The following is a 22,657-nucleotide window of genomic DNA, read 5'->3' on the forward strand; positions in this document are numbered from 1 at the left end:
TTTTATATAACTTGATAGTTAGGTCTCAATGATATGACATGTATGTAGTATGGGACCTACCTATCCTACTTAGTGTCTAGCATATTCTCTAACAGGTAAGAGAAAAGTTGTTAATTTAATTCATTTAGCAAATATTCCTTCATTCCATAATTATCCTTAAGTCCCTACTATGTGAAGCCATCATCTCTGTAAGATGGTTTTTGCAGGTATTCCTGCCCAAATACAGGGGAATGGATTTGGCGAAAAGTTGGATTTTTGTTTTGTTTTCTTGTTTGCTTGTTCTGCCTTGATTATATTTTAAAATTTAGTCATGTAAATAGATCCATCGCAGTATCTTCAAAAATGCTTCCAAGGGACTACCACTTTCAGGATGTAGAGTAGATTTTCCTTTTCCTATTCACCCCATCGAGTACACCGAAAACTCTGGACATTATATAAAAGAAGAAGAAAAGAAAGAAAAACGTAAGACCTTGAAAGGTGGAGATCAAGAGACAGACAATCTCTGAAACTTAGATCCAAGTGAGGACACAGTGGTGAGAGGTCTTGGGTTTTCCTTTTGCCTCATATATCCCAGATTTAAGGTAGAAAAAAAACCTGAAAAAACAAAGAAACAAACAAAAAATGTATAGCTAAAAGTGTTGGCAAGGATAAGGAGAAAAGGGAAACCCTGGGGGACCAATGATGGGAGTATAAATTGGTGCAGCCACTGTAGAAAGCAGTATACAGATGCCCCCAAAAAATTAAAAACAGAACTACCATATGATCCAGTAATTCCACCTCTGGATATATTATCTAAAGAAAATGAAAGTATCTTGAATGTCTGCACTCCCATCTTCAATGCAGCATTAGTCACAATAACAAAGACATGATAACAACTTAAGGGTCAATCAATAAATGGATAAAGAAAATGTTATAATTTTTTTCATATTATATATAAGTAACATATATAACTATATAGATACATATATATGAAATATTAGTCATAAAAAATTCTGCTATTTGTGATAAAATGGGTAGACCTTGACGGCATTATGCTAAGTAAAATAAGTCAGATAGAGAAAGACAAATACTGTATGATCGAAAAACACTGAACTCATAAAACAAATAGGAGATTGATTATTACCAAGGGTTGTGGGAAGTTATAAGGAGGCATTGCTCCAAACGTATAAACTTTGTTACAAGATGAATAAGGTTTGGAGAGCTCAGGTACAACTGGATGACTATAGTTAATGATACTGTTTTGCATAGCTGAGAGAATAGATCTAAAATGTTCTCACCACCACTACCACAAAATGGCAATTATTTCAAACATAGCATGTTGTTAACTAACCTTATAGAAGTAAACAGTTCATAGTATACACTTGTCTCAAATCATCCGTTTGTAAACCTTAAACTTATACAATGTTGTAAGTCAGTTATATTACAATAGAGCTAGGGAAAAAAATTCTAAATATGCAACTGTCACATAATCAAGCAGTTCACTTTTGGGAAACGAAATGAAATCTTATCTTCACACAAAAATCTGTACATTCATTTTTGTAGCAAATGTATTTATAACAGCTCCAAACTGGAAACAACTGCATAAACACACTATTGTATATCCTTCCCAGAAATAGTACTTAGTTAAAAAAAAATGAATTACTACGTACAATAACTTAGGTAAACCTCCTGAGAATTACATTGCTTAAAAAAAGCCAATTCCAGGGGCGCCTGGGTGGCTCAGTGGGTTAAACCTCTGCCTTCGGCTCAGGTCATGATCCCAGGGTCCTGAGATTGAGTCCTGCATCGGGCTCTCTACTCAGCGGAGAGCCTGCTTCCCGCTCTCTCTCTGCCTGCCTCTCTGCCTACTTGTGATTTCTCTCCCTCTGTGTCAAACAAATAAATAAAATCTTAAAAAAAAAAAAAAAGCCAATTCCAAATGATTCCATTTATACAACATTCTTGTAATGAGTAAATGATAGAAACCGAAAGATCAGTAGTTGCAAGTTGCTTAGGACAAATATTGGGGGATGGGGATGAAGTGGGTGTGGCTATAAAAGGACAAGAGAAAGGCCCCTTGTGATGATAGAAATGCTCTGTCTTGTGACTGTACTAATTTGATATCCTAGTTGTTGTCCTATAATTTTGTAAGATAATTATCACTAGAGGGAAAGTGGAACAAGGCACATGGAATACCTCCAATGTCATTTCTTAAAATTACACATTAATGTACGCTGTTTCACAATGAAACCATTAAAAATTCAATCATCAATAACATCACATCCACATATTTTGCCTCTGGACTATATGGTAATCACAGAACTGCCCTTAGTTGATTTTAAGGAAACCTGTCCAGCATAGCCCTGCGCCAATTTTTTTTTTTTTTATTGTGGTCATTATTAAATGACTACGTTTCAATCAAATGCATCTTCCTCTATTTTGTTTTGAGAGGTGGGGCTTGGGTCACCACAGAGTATATCCCCTTTGCCACCTGGTCCCATCTGTGGGCTCCCTTCTAGTTTCTCAGGCTACAGTATTTGCTGGAAGTGATCCCTCGCAATATTCTGGAGTCCCAGCTGCATATGGTCCCCAATCTGAGCTCCTGGGGCACTAGCAACAGCCAGCTGGTACAATCCTTGTTAGAGACACAAATCTCAGCAATGTGAGTCCTCCCCACCCCCTAAACTTCTAAAGCAACACCGCCACCCAAGACTCCTGAAGTCCAGCTGTACAAAATCCATTCTTCAGTATTCCAACTTCTAATCATCCCAAACTCTTGCCTGCTGTCCCTGAAACCAGGGCAACAAATATAGAAGTGACTACTTCTGTCATTCCTCAATGCCACCTTTTGCCTTTCCAGTTCTCCAGTATTGGGTTAATATTTCTTAAAATGTGTGGAACTTCCCTATGACCCTGCAATTGCACTCCTGGGTATTTACCCCAAAGATACAGATGTCATGAAAAGAAGGGCCATCTGTACCCCAATGTTTAGAGCAGCAATGGCCATGGTCGCCAAACTATGGAAAGAACCAAGATGCCCTTCAACGGATGAATGGATAAGGAAGATGTGGTCCATACACACTACGGAGTATTATGCCTCCATCAGAAAGGATGAATACCCAACTTTTGTAGCAACATGGATGGGACTGGAAGAGATTATGCTGAGTGAAATAAGTCAAGCAGAGAGAGTCAACTATCATATGGTTTCACTTATTTGTGGAGCATAACAAATAGTGTGGAGGACATGGGGAGATGGAGAGGAGAAGGGAGTTGGGGTAAATTGGAAGGGGAGATGAACAATGAGAGACTATGGACTCTGAAAAACAATCTGAGGGGTTTGAAGTGGCGGGGGTGTGGGAGATTGGGGGAACCAGGTGGTGGATATTATAGAGGGCATGGATTGCATGTAGCACTGGGTGTGGTGAAAAAATAATGAATACTGTTTTTCTGAAAATAAATAAATTGAAAAAATTAAAAAAAAAATGTGTCTGTTAAAATAACTGGTACAGTTTCTGTTTCCCGAGTGCAGCCTAACAGATGTAGGCTATCCGTGGCAGGGTTTGAAGCCAAATAAAGGGAAAGTAGTGAGAAAGGCAATGAGAGACTACATGCAAGGCAAAATTATGAGATAGGCAAACACGGTGCCAGGAAAAACAATCAAAAGCAGGAGGTGGATAGGAGTTCAGGGAGAAGTAGAGCTGCAGAGAGATAAGTGTTCTGTTTTTGAGAACAGAACAAAAATAGGAGAACATTCTAGCGCTGCCTTTTCCCCACCTTGTTTTCAAGTTATGATTCAGTTCTGGCCCATGTATGTTACCAGATAATTCTCTTTTCACTTACACAGGTCTTTCTTCCCCATAAACAAACGATATTAACTAAAATAGCATCCCAGGGGTGCCTGGGTGGCTCAGTTGTTAAGAGTCTGCTTTCTGCTCAGGTCATAATTCCAGAGTCCTTGGATGGACCCCAGGATCGGGCTCCCTGCTCAGTGAAAAAACTGCTTCTCCCTCTTCCATGCCCCTCCCCCGGCTTATGTTCTCCCTTCATTGTCTCGCTCTCTGTCAAATAAATAAAATCTTAAAAAAGAAAGAAAGAAAAAAATAAAGGAAACAGCATCCCCCTTTCTGAACAGATAGAAGGACCAAGATTAAAGACAAAGAAATGGGACAATCACATACACTTTAAAAAAGAAAAAAAGAAAAGAGCTTCACAGGGTACCTGGATGGCTCAGTCTGTTAGGCATCTGACTTCGGCTCAGGTTGTGATCTCAGGGTCCTGGGATTAAGCCTTGCAACAGACTCCACAATTGCTTGTCCCTCTGCCCCCCTTGCTCATGCACTTGCTCTCTATTTCTTTCTCAAACAAATAAATAAAATCTTAAAAACAAAAAAGAGCTCAAATCCTTTCTTTATTGGTTCACATTCCTCTAAAATACTTACTCTTACCATTACCTCCTCATGTTTAGCAAGCACTTTCCACACTACAAAACATCTCCATATCTGTGTTCTTACATGACTCTCAAAACAGAGCGGTCTCTTTAGAGACAGAGAGCATGTCTTCTATTGGCTTAGTCTCCATAATGTGATGGAGTTGATGCAAGAAAGAAAAATTGTGTTCCAGGGAGCTCTTGAGTTATGACTTTAGGACATATAGCTGTTATATATGCAACCTACGAAGACTAAATATTCACAGGAAAATGTATGAACAATTCCACCTTCAACTGTGATCTCAGGTTCTTACAACCATTTCTTCTTTCCCCCTTAAAACAGCATGAATGATTCGAGTCAATATTTGCCAATTAAAATGGCAAGTACAAATATCTCTCTTGCCAAAGATAGAGATTCAGGCTTTGATTTTTTATTTTTCTCCTCAACACAGTGAAACACCACAGGTGAATGAACCTATTATTTCCCTTTAACAGAGCTAGACAGCTCTTACTTCTAGTCTCACGTCGCCTTGACCATTGATGGTCCGACAGGAAGCAGAAGGAGATGCCACAACGCACGCCCCAGCTCACAAACTGCCACTTGTAGGAGTCACTTGGACTTTCATGCCTCCCCACTGGTTCATTTAGACAAGTTCAACTTTCCCATCAGCCCAACAGCAACTATTTTCATGCTGTGACCACATCCAGCATTCCAATCTCACCGGGTTTTCAAAGGAAGAATAAAAAGCCTGCTACCTTTCCCAAACACTTTGTTCCATATTAATGACCTCATGGCTGCCCCCCTTTTCAAAAGAGAAGGTGGGGGGCATCGCCAGTTGTCTGCTTGTTTCATTCTGAATCCTGGGCAGCCCAATCTGCCACTCTTTCAACTCCCAGGCACTTTGGAGGAACATCTGCTCCATGAACAGCGAGTCTGACTCCCGCCCCTCCACAGAAATCACAGCTAGTAAAAGTTTTATGGGGTGGGTACTTTTTTCCTCCTGCTTCCTCCTTTTGTAACTGACTGAAGCCCAAATGAGCAAGATGAAATGACCAGACATTTAGCCATATGTTGGCATCCACATGTGTACGTTTGGGAGGGAAGAGAAGCTGTCAGCTGTACCAAATGAACATTATAATCATCTGAAATGCAATTAACAGCCCCATAGCCAATGAATCTTTGAGGGATTCTAACAGAGTAAATTATACCTCTCACTTACCTGCAGCAAATTGCCCATGGACCAGGTTCCTTGCTTGTGAAACTCCAATACAGTCAGTTTATTTAGACTCTGAAGGAGTTTCAGGATATTTCCATACTATTACTCCACATGGGTTATCTCTGTTCTTCCAGTAACGCCTATAAAAGCATACACAGACACACATACACACACACACACACAGAATTAAAGGATATATTTAGCATATAAAATGCTGAGTAAATACTGGTTGATAGTTTATAAGTTAGTTTATAACCTGAATAAATACAGGTTGATAGTTTAGATATTTTAACACCCATAACTCACACTATTTTTTTTAACCATTTTTATTATTTGTAAAAGAAAGTGATGGGAATAAAGATTTTTCTCTTTTAAAAACTGTACTGTGTGTTAATGTGGCTTGGTATCTACAATTACACTTAGCAGAAGTACACCAGATGAATGGCAAAATCTTAATAAAAAATTATTGATTAGGACCCAGTATAATAGATTTGACTAAAATATGCTTGTGATTGCATGTCCTCAGAAGGTGACAAGGAATTCAATATTTAAGAAGTTACCAGGGGCCTGACGTTGGGCTAGTAGCTTTTATATAAATAACAATAATAAAATAAAATAGATAAAATAATTCTTTTCTATAAACACAAAAGTTTTACCCTGTCTAGCAGAGACTCAACTAACTTCTCTGCACCTGTGGAAGAAGCTCGTTTCACCTACATTCGCACATCAGTTTCAGTATTCCTAATCTCGTACCACTCATTACTCCAACTCTATAGGGCATACCTATTGTTAAGTACGTTTTGCTTAGCTGACCCAAGTCTCAGCAGGGTCCCATGAGCCTGAGGGCCAAGAACACGGACAGACATTCCTGGCGATTAGATACTGTGCTATAAGCTAAGGGTGCAAAGCTAAACACAGCTGTCTTTATCCTCAAGGTCAAGGAGACCAGGATTAATCCTTATTGAGTACGGGCTATATGCAAGGTGTCTGCATAGATATCCAGGCACTAAAAACATATAAACCCTCACTATCCAAAACTCACCCCTTGCTATATGAAACAGTGAACTCAAATAGATTCAAACAGGGCTATCCCCTTCACTATCTGAATTCATTCTATAAACTCTTAATAACTGAATTCAGGAAACAAGTAGATTTGTATAGGAAAAGGCTCTCACTTGTTATCTTTAAATCCTCAAAGTCACCTTGTGAGGTAGGCATTCTTCCCATTTTTACAGATAAGAAAAATGAGGCTCCATGATAGTGATGTTAAAAAAAAAATCCCATCACTTTAGAATAGAAAGAGATAGCAAGATCACACAGCCCAGTGTCCTCATTTTATAGCTGGGAAAACGGAGTTTGGGGAAGCAGAGTGATTCTCTTTAATCTTCGATCCAGCTAGGAGCAGGTCCTGCCTCAACATCTCCTGCTTCTCCCTTCTGTGCATCTTTCCACTTATCTGGGACTAGTCACCTAAGAGAATGGGCCACACACATCAGTCCCAAAACTTTTAGGGTCACACCCCCATGACCACTAAACCACAATCCCAAGCAAGATTCCATGCTTTTCTTCCTTTTTTGCTCATCTCATCCCAACGCTCCTAGCCTTTGTCCCCTCCTCTAGTCTCCCTTTCCTCCCGTACCATTTTTGTCTTCTTCCTGTTCCTTACTTGCTTCCTCTCCCTCCCTACAACATTGCTAGGAGGAGGAAATTACGATCACAGGTATCTAATAAACAGCCTTATACTACATCCCCTCTCAACAAGGAGAGCAGAGGGAGGTTCCTAGCATCCCTCAAAGTACTAGATCATACCAGCAGCAACCGTTCCCTTTCTGCAAGGAAAAAATGCCACACGTTTATCATTTTTCTGTCCTTCTAGTCATTCACAACATGCTTCTGACATGGGGCTGATTTTTGCTTCGAGACTTCACACCCCCAGAGACTTTCCCTTAGGAAATTTACAACCTTCTGTTCCTTTCCAAGTCATCAAAATTCTAATGGAGTAGTGTACTATGTAAACCTATGCTAATTTCAGTCATTATGCAGATGTCCAAGTATATTGCAGGTTTCCACCTCAAAGTGTTATTTCCCTCTAGAGTCAAAGGTACTTGGATGAGCTGCTGATCCCTTTGTTAAAATATAATCCACATATCACTAGGTCACCAAATTTATCAAACCTCTGCCAGGAAAACAGGATCCCTCTAGAGAGGCTGGCGAGTTGAGCAGTGTTGAATTGATGCCTGTATTGAAAATGGAGTGATGGGAAAACACTCTAAAGAAACTTAACTTTTTAATTAATCATAATCTCCCCCCTTTGTGAATTTCAAAAATTCCTGTTTTTGTTTTCATTTAGCAAGCTCTGTTTGGCTCCGTCTGAGCTGCCAGGAAAACAGTATAAAAATATTTTCCATGCGTCGTCTCATATAATCCTCAAGATAATTTTAAAGGGTCTGCCTGAAATGCATCATTTTTAATTTTTAATTTTTTTTTTTAATTTTTTATTTTTTATAAACATATATTTTTTATATACATATATATAAATGCATCATTTTTAAACATTTAGAAGCTGATGTTTCAGTGAGGTGACAAGATATGACCAAGGCTACACAGCTCGTCCTAAGTGTTAATATCCAGACCGGCGACGCTTGAGTGGCTCAGTCAGTTAAGCTGCTGCCTTCGGCTCAGGTCATGATTCTAGAGTCCTGGGATTGAACCCCACATCGGGATACTTGCTCAGTGGGGAGCCTGCTTCTCTCTCTGCTTCTGCCTGCTTGTGCACTCTCTCTCTCTCTCTCTCCCCCCGACAAATAAATAAATAAATAAATAAGATCTTAAAAAATAAAACAAAAAAACCCGGGCCTTACATCAGCCTCCATGTTCTTTTCCATTTACACATATTTACAATTTCAACGTGTTGTCTATCAATTGGTCCAAGCTGAACTTTCCTAGGATAAATGTATCTAAATGGTTGAAGCGCTCATGTTCTATACAGAGTAAGATCTTCAAAGAGAGTGATGTTCTATCTAGGAGATATAAGGAGGTTCTCATTAGCCTTGTAACCAATTATACCTATGATGTTAATACAATTGGATTAAGGGCAAAGAGTTCAGTTAAGGTACATTCAATGTTAAAGTCAGAATTTCCAAATGGAAGTAGGATGTAAGTTGACATTTCCTCAGAAGGTCTCTATCACTGTGGCCTTTCCAGATCCCTAAATAAAAGAGCTCATGTTTCCTGAGAAAACTAAACTACCTCATCAAAATAAAGAAAGTTGCGGTAGACACTAGACCAAGACAAATACTAACTTCCTTATATGGGTTCCATATATACTAAGAAGGGCAAGGTTTTGATGCCCAACAGTGGGCACATGTGGCTTCGGAACCTTAACATAGAGTTCATGGCATCTAACCCTCACCCCTGCCCACCATCCAGACTCGATATGAGAATTAAAATATCGGCAATTAGGGGTGCCTGGGTGGCCCAGTCAGTTAGTTGGCTGACTCTTGATTTCGGTTCAGGTTATAATCTCAGGGTACTAAGAATGAGCTCACACTGGGCGCTGGGTGTGGAGTCTGCTTGACCATTCCCTCCCTCTCTCTCCTTTTACCCCTCCCTGCTTGCTTGCTTGCTCTCTCTCTCTTTCTCTTAAATAAAGAAACATTAAAAAATAAAATACAATATCCACATTTAAGACTACAGCATACTGTTCACATGTGACTCAAATAATGAGAACTCTTACTATTCTTCCATTCAGCACTAGGTCTGTCTTAGGGATCCATTCTAACCAGGGGCCAAATTTCCTGGCTCCAATCATGCATTTTGCCACATGCTGCTGTTCATCGTGTAGAATATAACACATGAGCAAGAGTTAAGGAGAGTAAGGATGCAGTGATGACCTCTTGATTCCTGACACCGACACTCCACAAAAGTTCAAGCCCTGGTGTCAATAAACACTATCATCTCCCGCCCATTGGACCAGCCCCTTTTCAAACTTGGCAGTTGCTGTGTATGTACCCATTTACTGTGATTATTTCCAGAAGTGTATATTTTCACCATCTGAGCGTGAACCCATAATTTATAATAAAAGCTGAAACAGAGACACTAATGCTAAACACAGAATCTTTGCAAATTATATCCCAACAAATAATAAATTTAATAGAGGATCATGAGACCCAAATTGCTAACCATAAGGAGGAGGGAATGTATAATCTTCTAATACTATTTTACTGAATATAAATGAATAAAGCCTTCTTTTATTGAATTTGGGTCATCAGCATTCCAAATCTCAATGGGGCTTTTGACATAAACATACAATCAAGAGCTGAGTTATTATTTTTATAACGATAATATTGTAGCTGGTGCCTTCAATCAGAAGCATGATAAATAATCACAATTCATATAACTTAATAATGTGTTAATACATTTATTTCAAAAAATATGATACCAATGTATATCTTTCATTCATTCCCACAGTCTATTTTCTAATAAATTTTGAAACAAAATCCAAGTTTAAACATGATTGTGGTACTCTAGGCAGATGTTCAAGTCCAACCTGCCTAAAAACGCATTCAGTAAGATGAGTGGAGCATAGTCTCATCCAACTATCCCAGCTAAGTTTTCAAGATAAGTTTGACTTTAAGGAAAATCATGGCTATTTTTTTCACCCATTCATTCTCAGGAAGGCAAAATAACATTATAATAATCTGCACTCATTATAAAGTCATATGACCTTAGGTCAAATCCAGGCTGTCAATCACTGACTTTATTGCCTTCAGATACTTGCTCTCTGATTTATCTCCTTATCTGTAAAAGGGTATAATAGTGGCATTTAACTAAAAGGCTTGTTTTAGTATTAAGTGAGATAACCTACAGAAAGCAAAAAACACTACTTCTGACATGACAAATTCTAAATTAATGCTAGCTATTATTTTTCAGTTATCCACAACATTTTTGAAATGCCTACCGGTATACTCTATTAGGCAACAACCAGATGACATATTTGTCAACGCTGCCCCCACCTTGTCACATACAACCCAACCCCAAATCCCAAATATAAAGAAACTAGAGCATTCTCGCAGAGCAGTAAAGAAAGGAATCCACATTACCATGCCTTGTATTTATTTAAGTTTGTATTTAAATTCCAGTTAGTTAACATACAGTCCAATATTACTTACAGGTGTACAATGTCGTGATTCAAGACTTCAGTACAAGCCCCATTGCTCATCATAACAAGGAGAAGTCCCTAACAAGTCGCTAACAAGTCCATAAACCTCCCTACCTCTCTCATCCCCCACCCCACCTCTCTGCTGGTTACCATCAGTTTGTTCTCTACAGTAAAGGGTCTGTTTCTTGGTTTGCCTCTCTCTCTCTTTTCTCCCTCTGCTTATTAGTTCTGTTTCTTAAATTCCACATACGAGTGAAATCATATGGTATTTCCCTTTCTCTGACTTATTTCACTTGGCATAATGCACTCTAACTCCAGCAGCATCCTTGTAAATGGCTGTAAATCTCTTTTATGTTCAAGTTATTAGATAGATAGATAGATAGATATCTCACCTCTTTATGCAGTTGATGAACACTTATGCTGTTTCCATAATTTAACTATTACAGATAGTGCCACTATAAACATCAGGGTGCAGGTACCCCTTTGAATTAGTATTTCTGTGTTCTTTGGGAAAATAGTAGTAGTAGTAGTAGTAGTAGTAGTAGTAGTAGTACAATTGCTGGATTATAGTGTCATTCTATTGTTAACTTTGATCTGGCTGAAGGAAGGAATAATGAAGCATCCATATTGGAAGCAAGTCCCCCACAGGCAGCATGTGAGCTACACAGTCTCAATGAGCCTCTTAGTCAATCAGTAAACAAAGGCTTACATCCAAATGATGAAATATTTCAGAGTTAAGAGGGGACAATTGTGTGGTTCAATCCATTCAGCATCTGCCTTCAGTTCAGGTCAGGATCCCGGGGCCCTGGGATCAAGCCCAGCATGGGGCTCTCTGCTCAGCAGGGAGTCTGCTTCTCCCTCTCCCTCTGCCTGCTGCTCTCCCTGCTCATGCTCTCTCTCTCCCTCAAATGAATAAATAATATCTTAAAAAAATACTTCAGAGTTAAGAATAAAGCTAGCAAACTTTTAATAAAGCCATTTCGTCATCTTTAAAATGCCTCGATGGTTATTTTCAAACTTAGAATTCTCAGATGACTTGGCATTTTGTCCTGGACTGAGGTGGCATAGGAAGAGGCAGATCTTGGTGCCCAGCCCTCTCCTTGAAGCCCTGAATATATTCCTACACCTGTTAAGTCTAGCTTTATAGGAGGGACTTCACCTGCATATGTGTTGACATTTCAGCCAACATGTCCAAGGTCCAACCATATACCTTATACAAAGTCACCCTTGAGCTTATAGGTGCCCACTGCAGTAATGATATCTGCTCTTAGGAGGGTGCACCGAGGGAAGAGACCCATATAGATATTAAAAAAGAGTTTGAGTAGGAATTCCAGATCTCAACAAAGAGTAAGGCCTGATCTAAGAGATGGCTGGGGTCTATATGTGGGATCCTCCCCTTAAGCATATGAAGTCCCTGGCTAAAAAAAAAGGAAGTGTCTGGAGAAATCCTGTTTAGATTTTTTTAAAGGGTGGAGCCTAGGGAAGGTACCTTTCTGGCTTGAGTCTAAATGCAGAATCAAGGCTTTGGAGCCAAACCACTGGGGTTCTGACTCTGCTTCTGTTCTTTAACAATTAAGTAATCTCAGGCAAGTTATTTAGCCTGTATTCTTTGGTTTCTTTGTGAAATAAGAATGATAATCATTTACTTCATAGTATTTGAGAATGAAAGAATGAGTTAATGCACACAAAGCAGTTCAAAAAGTAGCTAGGAGAGAGTATGCATTGCATAAATATTAGCAATTAGCTATTATTATTACCATTATTAAAAGAAAGAGTAATAGTGATATTGTTAGAGTGGTAGTAACAATAAGGTGCAAGTTCTGAAATAATGCAGTAAATCCTAAAAATAAGTTGCAATCGGGAATTTATTTTGTCTTGTTCTGTTTGGAATAAGGGTCACTTAGATAACATTTATTTTGCTCGAATAGAAGCCCTTCCTCTGGGTAAGTAATTAACGTTTGAATTTCTGATTCTGGCCACATCACAGATTGAACTAACCTAGATCCACTTCCCGTTACAAAACAGAAATACTGAATATGAATCTAAGAGAGAGAGCAACAACAGGTACACAGCTCTGAAGGAAAAATAAGTGGAGGATGCACTGCCAGATGTGAGAAATGAAAAAGGAAATTTAGCTGGGAGTATGAGCTAAACAAGATGATGCATGACTGAAAAGAGGCAGGTGAAATGCTCTAGCAGCAGAGAGAACCTTTATAAAGCCTGAAGTCACACAACTGTCAGTTATGCCATTTCTAAACCTGAATGCATCCGTAACAATAACGCAGTCCCAAATATGTAAAGACAAAGATGACAGAGCTAAAAAGAGAAATAGACAATTCCATAATCATAGTGGAAGATTTTAACATACCTCACATAGTCACTTACAGAAAAACGTTAAGATGATTGTGAAAATTAGGAAAAATAAATAATAAAGGAAACAGATTCTCAGCAAAACTGTAACTAGTTCCAATCCTCTTGATGATGTTGTCCGAACAAAACATCAAGTTTAGAAAATATTTGAATCTAATGAATAAACTTAACCAATGGACATTTAGAGAACACTTCACTCAAACAAGTTATTCTTGTGAGAACACGGGAGATTATACTTGGTATCATGAAATATTTGGAACCGAATGGCAGCGCATACTGGATTCTTTAAATTCTTAAGGGGTGCGATGACCACACTGTCTTTCATGACAATTTAAGCTTTAAATGCACGTATTATAAAAGAAGAAATGTAGCACCATAGTGGTCTTTGTATTTAACTAAAGAAATTAGATTTTTTCAAAGGAGGAGAATGTGAAAACAAATTGGAAAGAAAAGATTGGAATCAATGCAGAAATTAACCAGAACAGCAACATTGGCAGAGGGATCACAAAAATTTTCAGCAAAAATAAAGCTGATTCCAGAAAAAAGAAATAACAGGAAGGAAACACTTGAAATAATTGACAGAAACAACATTAAAATCATAGCTGAAAACAGGCTATCATCAGAAATAAAACTGATATTTAAAAATTTAGTAGAGTATCATGGATAATTTTATGACAAAATATTAGAAAACACTATTAAAAGAAATTTTTAAGAACAATATTAAATGCCCAAACTGACTAAAGAATATATAGGAAACTTGAATAAACAGAAGTCCACTAAGTAGGAAGTAACATCCTCTTCACCCCCTGACCCCTAGTCACCTTATGACTTCTGGTAGGGTGCTTTCAATTTGACGTAATAATGGTTCTATCATGTAAAATATATTCAAGAGATCAAGGGTATAAGAGAATTAATGTAGATTCCTGAAACTTCCCCTTTTTTACTCTTGGGGAAAAACTGGTGCTATCTGTAACTTATGCAAAGTAAAGGAGCCACAGGTTTGGAGGAACCCAGATTTCATCTTCTTTTATGTAATGAGTAGGAGGCACATCTAGAGAAATAGTGGCTTCCCATAGGTAAGTAATCTCACATTCTATTTCCTATAATGTTATAAATTTTCTGTACCATTTCAGTGCAATGAGTCTTACCAAACCTTACTATGATTCTTTCAGATAATCTCCAGATCCCTGATCATGTTTCCAAATCTGGACAAGGAATTTGAGAAAACTGAAATAAGCCATTCACAGAAAGACAAAATAGTACATGATCTCACTGGGATGTGGAATCTAAAATAGTCAAACTCCTAGAAACACAGAGTAGAATGGTGGTTTGCAGGGACTAGTGGGACTAGTGGGAAAATGAAAAGATGTTGGTTCAAGGGTGCAAAGTTTCAGTTATGCAAAATAAGTAAGTTGTGGAGATTTAATCTACTACATGATGATATAGTTAACAATTCTGTAGTGTATACTTGAAATTTTCCAAGAAGGTAGATCTAAAGTGTTCGTTCTCAAAATTGGAAAATAAAGAAATGAAAAAAAAAAGGTAACAGTGAGGTGATGTATATGTTAGTTTGTTTGATCATAATGATCATTTTACAATGTATTTATACATTAAAATATCAAGTTGTAGATTTTAAAATATATATATATTTTTTTATTTGTCACATATACCTCAGTCCAAAAAACAAACAAACAAACAAAACCCTACAAGATGTAAAGAACTAAAAAGAAAACAGAGAATAAAGAGAAATAGAAACTCATTTATACCACCTGTAATAGTGTAAATTTTCTCAAACTCTCTACAAAGCAATTTAGCAATATGAAGAAGTTGAAAATGCCTATTTTTCGTAGAGGTTCTGGTATTAGATATATAACCTATGGCATCATTTTTAAAAGTGCTGATTATAACCCATTAAAAGATTTCCAGTTCAATTTAGTAGGTTTTTATCCACTTTAGTTTATTAGAACAGAACTCAAAATGCCAGAGTAAATTTTATTCATCATATACATATATCTGTGTGTATGTGCACATGTGTATATGCATGTGAATATAGAAAAGATAAAGGTAAGTATCTTTCAATACATAGGTTTGTGTGCTTGTGTGCAGGTCATGAGTCCCAAGATAAAATGTATTTCCTTCTGTGAATTACAGTACAAAAAGTTTAAACAGAATTTTCCTGGAGAAACACCCCCATATAAGCACAGTGAGACATTTACAGGGGTGTTCACTGAAACATTTTTCCTAACCATGAGTAATGGTAAATAATTAGAAGTCCTTCAATTAAAAATGGGTAAATAATTCATAGTACTCTTATATAACAAAACACTACAATAGTCAAAATAAATGAACTAGCTCCTCATGAATCACTATGCAAAATTTCACAATATAACATCGGGCACAAAAAGCAAGTTGAAAAAGTACATCTGTAAAATTTATGCAATAGAAGAACAAAATAATATTATAGACCTTTATAGCTATATGGAGTGGAGGTATAGAAACATACATGGTAAGGATACACACATGCTGCAGGACCCTAATTACCTCTAGCCTGGTTGTCTTTACATGGTTAAGGAGAGCAGATTATGATTGGAATAATGAGGAATCAGCTGTAAGTACAAAATTATATTTCTTTCCAAAAGAGGGATATGAAATAAATCTGATGATATTGCATTGGTATACCTGAGTGTTTGCAATGTCTCAAAAGTAATTTCTTAATCAAATTAGGTGAACTGGCTTAAGGAAGTGTTCTGTGCCAACAGGAGTATTACAAGTAATTATAACCATAGCATCTGTATTTAAATGAACTAATAATGCAAAAGAAAAACTGGTATCTCCCCAAACACATTCAACATACGCCCACAGTTGTTACTGGTGTATCAAGATGGAAACTTTAAATTGAACAGAAAAAAAAAAAAAATAAGACATTGGAAAGAATTTCTCAACTGCGAATTTCAGACTTTAGAGATTTAGAAACAGATGGGGATCCACTAAATTTCAGACTCGTACACGTTCTCTTAGCTAGAGGTCAGTTAAAATGACCAGCTTTTTCCTGAGGTTCTTCATATATTTATGTAATGCTCACTGCAGAAATACTTAAGTAGTGATAAAAGTGCTAAGAATGGGAAAACAGCTTCAACGCACATTGTCAGCTGTGGTTTTTGCCAAATACTTAACTTTCCTTAGGCCAAAATGTTTGCCACATGAATGATTCCAGTTACAACTGCAGACTACTCAAAAAGTGGTTCCAAGTGCCATGAAAATCACACTTTAGCAGAAATTGGCATGTTTCAAACCACCACTGAATGTTAGGGCCAAAGGTTCTTTTTAAATTAACTATTAGTATTTTTACACAAATTCTAAACCTACAGGATACGAGGAAAATGAGCAAACTCATAAACTGGTTTTCACATTCTATGACAAGCTCAGTAAGAAAGTGGAAACACATGCCCCCATACCATCATTTAACCATGAATACTCTATTTTAAAAATGTAAAATGTAATTAATTATTTATCAAAAGATCACCCAGACTAATAAGACTAACATTCTGCCAAATAGTTATACAAACTCAAGTGATCAGTTGAGCTCTTTGGCATACCCTGTGGTGGCTAAACTTTGAAGGGGACCCCAGTGAGTCAAATCTTTACATAACACACTCCCCTTGAGTGTGTGGGCAGGATCTGAGGCTTACCTCCAGCCAACAGAAAATGACAAAGGTAGTGGAACAGCCACTCTGGGCTTACATAAGACAGTATCTTAGCAGCTGGTAGCAAGAGCTTCTCCTACTGGCTTAAAGGAATAAGGTTCCACATTGTAAGGTGGTTTAGGGATGAGGGGGTTTACAGTAGACTTGTAAAAGGACCATTTGGGGAGGAACTGTAGTGTCAAGTAGGAGGAGAGGGCCCTCAGGATAGCTAGTCACCAATGGGAACCTCCATCCTACAGTCACAAGGAATTCGGCCCCAGATCCTAAGAGCTTGGGCAAGGATTCTGAGTTCCAGAAAGGAACACAGCCCTGTCCATATGTTGAGTGCAATCTTGTGAGAAGATGAGAAAAAGAACGGGTTGAGCTGTGCCTAGACTAGTCCACCAGACTGTGAGATCTGAAATGTATACTGTGCTAAGCACCTAAGTTTGGGTAATCTGTTATGTAGCGACAGACAACTAAAACCATTCGCCAACTGTGAAAAAGCTGCATTGTCAGAAGTTCCCAATTTTGAGTGTGCTTGAGACTTACCCAAGACTTTTTTTTTTCCTTTTTAAACAAATACACAATTCTGTACCTCAAAGCAATTGCTTGATCAGAATTTTGAGAGAAGGGGCTGAGATATACTAATTTTTTAAAGATTTCCAGGTGATTCTGAGGACACCAGTCTGATCCTTGAGATCCTTTCTAGTTATAAATGTTTACAAATGGCATTTGGCATCCAAAGGTTGATAACGCTTACTTCCTCTCATTTTCTTGTATAGTAAAATCACACATGATATTTGCTGTAGCTCCAGAGACCAACTTTTAAAACATGGAAGCAGCTGTGCTTGATAAATATATCTATCTTTGGCCATCTTCCAAGCCAATATGTCATCAACCAGTGTGTGGACATTTACTTTCCTTCTTAAAAGAGAGAAAGAAGAACAGAAAGACAGAGAGAGAGAGAGGCACAGATACACACACACACATTTTAAATGACCTACACACCCAAAGTGACTATAAATGAGGCTTGTTTGGGGTAGGGGTGGGAACAGGCACATCTTACTACTTTCTTTCCTCTCATTGTTTCTAAAACCAGAGCTTCCCCTTCCATCCCAGCTCCGGCTGGGCAAAAACCTCCTATTTCCTACTGCCTATTTTTTGTACCCATACCTAGCAAAGCTCTGTTGCTCGCCATCATCAATCTATAATGAGAGAGGAAAATACAGGTAAGAGAGGAGAAACTAAACCTTGGAGAACTCTCAGCTATAAATTAAAGTTCGATCTTACTTATATTTTAAAAGCAATGGCCCCATGGAATAAAGACAAGGGAGTTTTTCCTCCCTCTATTCACTTCTAATTTATATTGTCCCAAGTCAAGGTACTGTGGAAGGAAAGTTGTAGAAGCTGAGGGGCTAGAGGAATTGATTTTTGGTTTTTGTCTTCAAAAAAGAGGAGTAACAGGAACAGACAGAGTATCAGATAGTAGCTTAGAAGTCCATGTGCCTCAGTTTTGATCCTTGGTTTAACGTGTTAACCTCTATACCTCTGGTTCAAGGCCCTATGGTTGCTGAGTTTCTAAGGGCAACTATAAATCCTGAATAAGCGGTTCATTCTGGGTTGCCCTCTTTTCAAATGGGGTCAAACTACTTTCTTGGCAGATTTCCTTTAAGATGATTTATTATATTGCTGAAAAAAAAAGAATGAATGAATGAACAGACCCCTTTCTCCTCTTCTTCTAACCATCCCCATGCAGAATTTGTAAAATCCATTAATCATATACTGGGTTTGAATGAGTTTTCAGGACTTCAGAAAGCAGCCTGCTGAAAGTTTAAGCAGATGTTTCCTTTTATTAATGCAACGATGAACAACGTTGAAAAAGGAGAAGCAAATATTTTACGATCTCATCTTCAAAGTCAAAGAATTCTCAGAGATTTATTTTTTTCCTGCTTTTAAATTTCAGGTCAGTGGGACTGGGTTCAGGAACCCTCACATAGCACATGTTTCAAACAGAGTGTCGTGGTACTACAGTCTGTTCCCTTCTCTCTTTCCCACACTACCCCTTCACCCCCACCCCAAGTCCCATTATGTTTGGTTGAAGCTGCCTTTGGAACAAAGATTGACTTTTAATACACATTTGCGTGCATCCCAATAAATAACATAGTTTATTGTGTTTCAATCAGTCTCTTATTCTCAAAAACTCTAACAATAATTTCAGATGTGGTCTCCTGACATTTCAAATTCTGACATAGCTATGCCACTTGGCACTTTGATCACTTATTACTTGTGGTTTTCTTTTCTTTTCTTTTATATTTATGTTTAATCTGAATCTCTGCTGACTAAACTTCTTTTCTAACTATGATACACACTCTAATATCTCTCCCCAGGATACTGTCTCTTACCATTGAACTAATTATAGGAGCAGTGGATATAATATCTCTTCTTTTATAATAAACCCAACCAACCGCGCCATATTCCTATTGCCACTAGAACATTTAATTCCCTTGATGATAGCTTTAATTGTTGCTAAGAACAGTATTTTTTTCCAGGGCTCTTCACTTTTCGTCACCAACAATAAGATGTGTTTATTTCCCTTTTCAAGAGCAACTTCTTCCCCAGGCGGGAGAAAGAAAGTTACTTCGAAACCACATAAAATGTACTGAGCATTCAATCTTAGGAGTGGAGAACAATATGCTAAATTGAGACGTGAAATCTGGAGTATACAACCACCTACACTAGATACAGGTTCTCCCCTCACATTTCAGGGTCCCCTCAGCCACACTGAAAATAAGTACTTTCTAAAAAAAAAAGACAACATTTCTCCCCTTTGCAATTGCATGTAACTGATCTAATTGACACATTTTAAATCCCTGAGAGTGCAATGCAGACTTGTCTCCCTTAACATGTGCTCATGCAAATGATGAACACTGGTAGGAAGAATGTTTCTAAAGAAGATCACATTTGCATCTAACTGATTCAAGCATCATATTTGATGTGGCTACATGGAAGGTATTCTTGCATAAGTAGGGACTTTTTGGAAACCTTGATCATTTTTTTTTTTTTTGCCCATTTCCTGCAGCATAATATCAATTCTGCTTTTCAGAAACAAAACAAAACAAAATATGCATATGTTTTAAACCCATCAGCATCAAAATCACAGGATATAGTGAAAGCAGGAAATATGCCAACATCTCATTGGTCAATTTGGTTGCTTACTTTCATGAACCTTAATCTACCCATGTACAAATCTGGAAATTGAATTAGACCAGAGATGAGAAACGATTTTTGTTAGCACTGACTCAGGGCAGAAATGTGCATGGGCTTGTATTTGGAAGAAATTGTGTATATCTATACCTATACCTACACAGACATCTATACCCACCTGTACCGATTTCTACAGCCATCTACATTTATATTGGCATCTTTAGGAAACGTAACATCTATAACTGTGATGGATAGTTATTTTATTATTTCTAAATTCTTGAAGGCTTTTTTAGCAAAGAAAAATTCAGAAAATGTATTAATAGTCTTTGAAATAACATCTAGGAATAATAATAATTAGAGAAGGGTTTAAATTAGGGGATCTAATTTCATATTAGAGTTTAGCCACACAAATAGGATTTTTAAAATTCTGATTAAGGAATTGGTAAGCAGGTGGAGAAATATTGCTTCTACCATTTCAGCTCCTACTACTCTTGGCCTCATACACTTCATTGCAGTAATATTGGCCTTTGCTCTGTTTTTGTAACATACAAATTAATTTCTGCCTCAGGATCTTTGCATTCTCCTCTTTCAGGAACTTTGATCCAATACCACTGAATAGCTCATTTGTTCATTCTTCTCTTTACTCAGTGTATAATCCCTATCTCTAAGAGAAATCCCTACCTTCTTATATACTCCACGCTTGTTTATAACAGTGCCCTATTTTATTTTCTTATAGGACTCATCACTAACTAAAATAAAGTACATTAATTGTCTGTTTCTGTTCAAGAATGTAAATTTTTTAAGGACAGATACTTTGTCTTATTCACATCTCCAGCACAGAGCAGGTGTTCATTAAATTTTGGCTGAATGAAGAAATATGTTTTTTTCTTGTCTTTCAGATGATGTCTTAGACCAAGTTGTAAGGCAAGGTAAGTCATTAGTTGCTTATCACTGAAATATGTGTTTCTAAAATGATAACTGATAATGTTAATAACAACTAGTACTATACTTAGCATATTTGCTATCACACTGATTTCCCCACTGAAAGTGGTATTATAGCCAACTCTACTTTGAGGATGAATTCTTGCCATGTCATGTGATTTTACATCAGCTCCAGGATTTTGATGGGAAAGCTATTTTTAACATCCCAGATTGGAAATGCCCACATTGCACTGTTTTACCAGGAATACAGACCACCCTCAAAATCGCTTAACACTGGATTTCTAATCTCATTCTTAGGGTTCTTATATTTGTGAAAGGAAGCTAACATCAAATAATGCGAGAAAAAATTAAGCCTGCTTTTTGTTAGAGGAATAAATCTCAGAAAAAAACATATTTTCATGAAAAAAAAATAGCCAGTTTATAGTAGAGTGGCCAGGATTAGTAATACTTAAAACAATACTCAGAGGCTCTGACTTTCTCACCTCACACAGTTTCCTGGCCATTTAGACAATTCACTTCATATCTGAGCTCAGAAATACTATTTATGCCTCAATGGAGGCATAAATAGAAAGCTATTTATGGACCTCTCAGAAAATCAGAGTCAGAACATTACCAAGCTTATTGTTTGAAAAAACTATTAAAGAATAATGGACATACAATATTGTATTAATTTCAGGTATAAGCTATGGTGAATCGATATTCATATACATTACAAAATGGTCACCACCGTAAGTCTAATTGCCCCCTGTCACCACAAAAGTCGTTACAATATTAGTGACTATATTCTCTCAGCTGTACATTATGTCCCCATGATGTATTTTAATACTTAGTTTTTTTTTTTTGCTTTGTTATAGTAGGTACATCTAAAACATGACACTAAAGTGTTAATCTGTGTTACAGAAAAGATACTAAGATTTTCTATTATTTACACTAAACAAGCAAGCACCTTTAAAAAAATAAAAGATAAATAAATAATATAAAATTATTTATAAATATATATTATATAATGTTTATATTTTGTATTTTATAAAAATGTATTTTTATACTTTATAAAAAACAAATAAATAAATAAAACCCAAAACAACATAAAACAAACCAAATTATTCCTTTTTGACATTCCCCTAGCCAGAGGGGACACTGTGTCCTCTTCCAAATGACCAAGACACCTTTCAGGGGTTACACGCTATGAAGACATCCTCTAATTAGAAATATCAGCTCTGGCTGGAATCACAGGGGCAATGGAGAAGGGTTAGGGTTGTGGAGGAGGGGGTCCAAACTTGGGCAGGGGATTCCTACAGCTTCTGGCCAGCTGCCCTCAGACCCTTGCTGCCTTTTGCCATCCTTGGGTGGATAGCTTGGTTGGAGGTGCTGCGGGAGCTGTCCACCCACCCAGGACTTTAGGGTGGGTTCAGACGGCTATGGCAGGTCAATACTCCAGGAACAATTTTTTTTTTTTTTTGCAACTTCAAAGATTTTATTAACATCAGGTTTTTGTTTGTTTGTTTGTTTTTAAGATTTCATTTATTTATTTGACAGACAGATCACAAGTAGGCAGAGAGAGAAGAGAAAGCAGGCTCTCCACCGAGCAGAGAGGGCTCGATCCCAGGACCCTGGAATGGTGACCTGAGCCGAAGGCAGAGGCTTTAACCCACTGAGCCACCCAGGTGCCCCT

At 37.5% G+C, this 22,657-nt stretch overlaps 1 protein-coding gene across 3 annotated transcripts in view; it reads right to left on the reverse strand.

Annotated features, from left to right (window-relative positions):
• LRRC4C (leucine rich repeat containing 4C) overlaps window positions 1–22,657 on the reverse strand; it is a 1,215,829-nt gene that overhangs the window by 479,930 nt on the left and 713,242 nt on the right. For all 3 annotated transcript variants that reach the window (XM_059140139.1, XM_059140132.1, XM_059140125.1), the window contains one exon: window positions 5,626–5,762. The gene's annotated coding sequence lies outside the window, so the exon portion shown is untranslated. The remainder of the gene's footprint in view (window positions 1–5,625; window positions 5,763–22,657) is intronic.

Source organism: Mustela lutreola, chromosome 1 (assembly GCF_030435805.1).
Source record: "Mustela lutreola isolate mMusLut2 chromosome 1, mMusLut2.pri, whole genome shotgun sequence".
NCBI lineage: Eukaryota > Metazoa > Chordata > Mammalia > Carnivora > Mustelidae > Mustela > Mustela lutreola.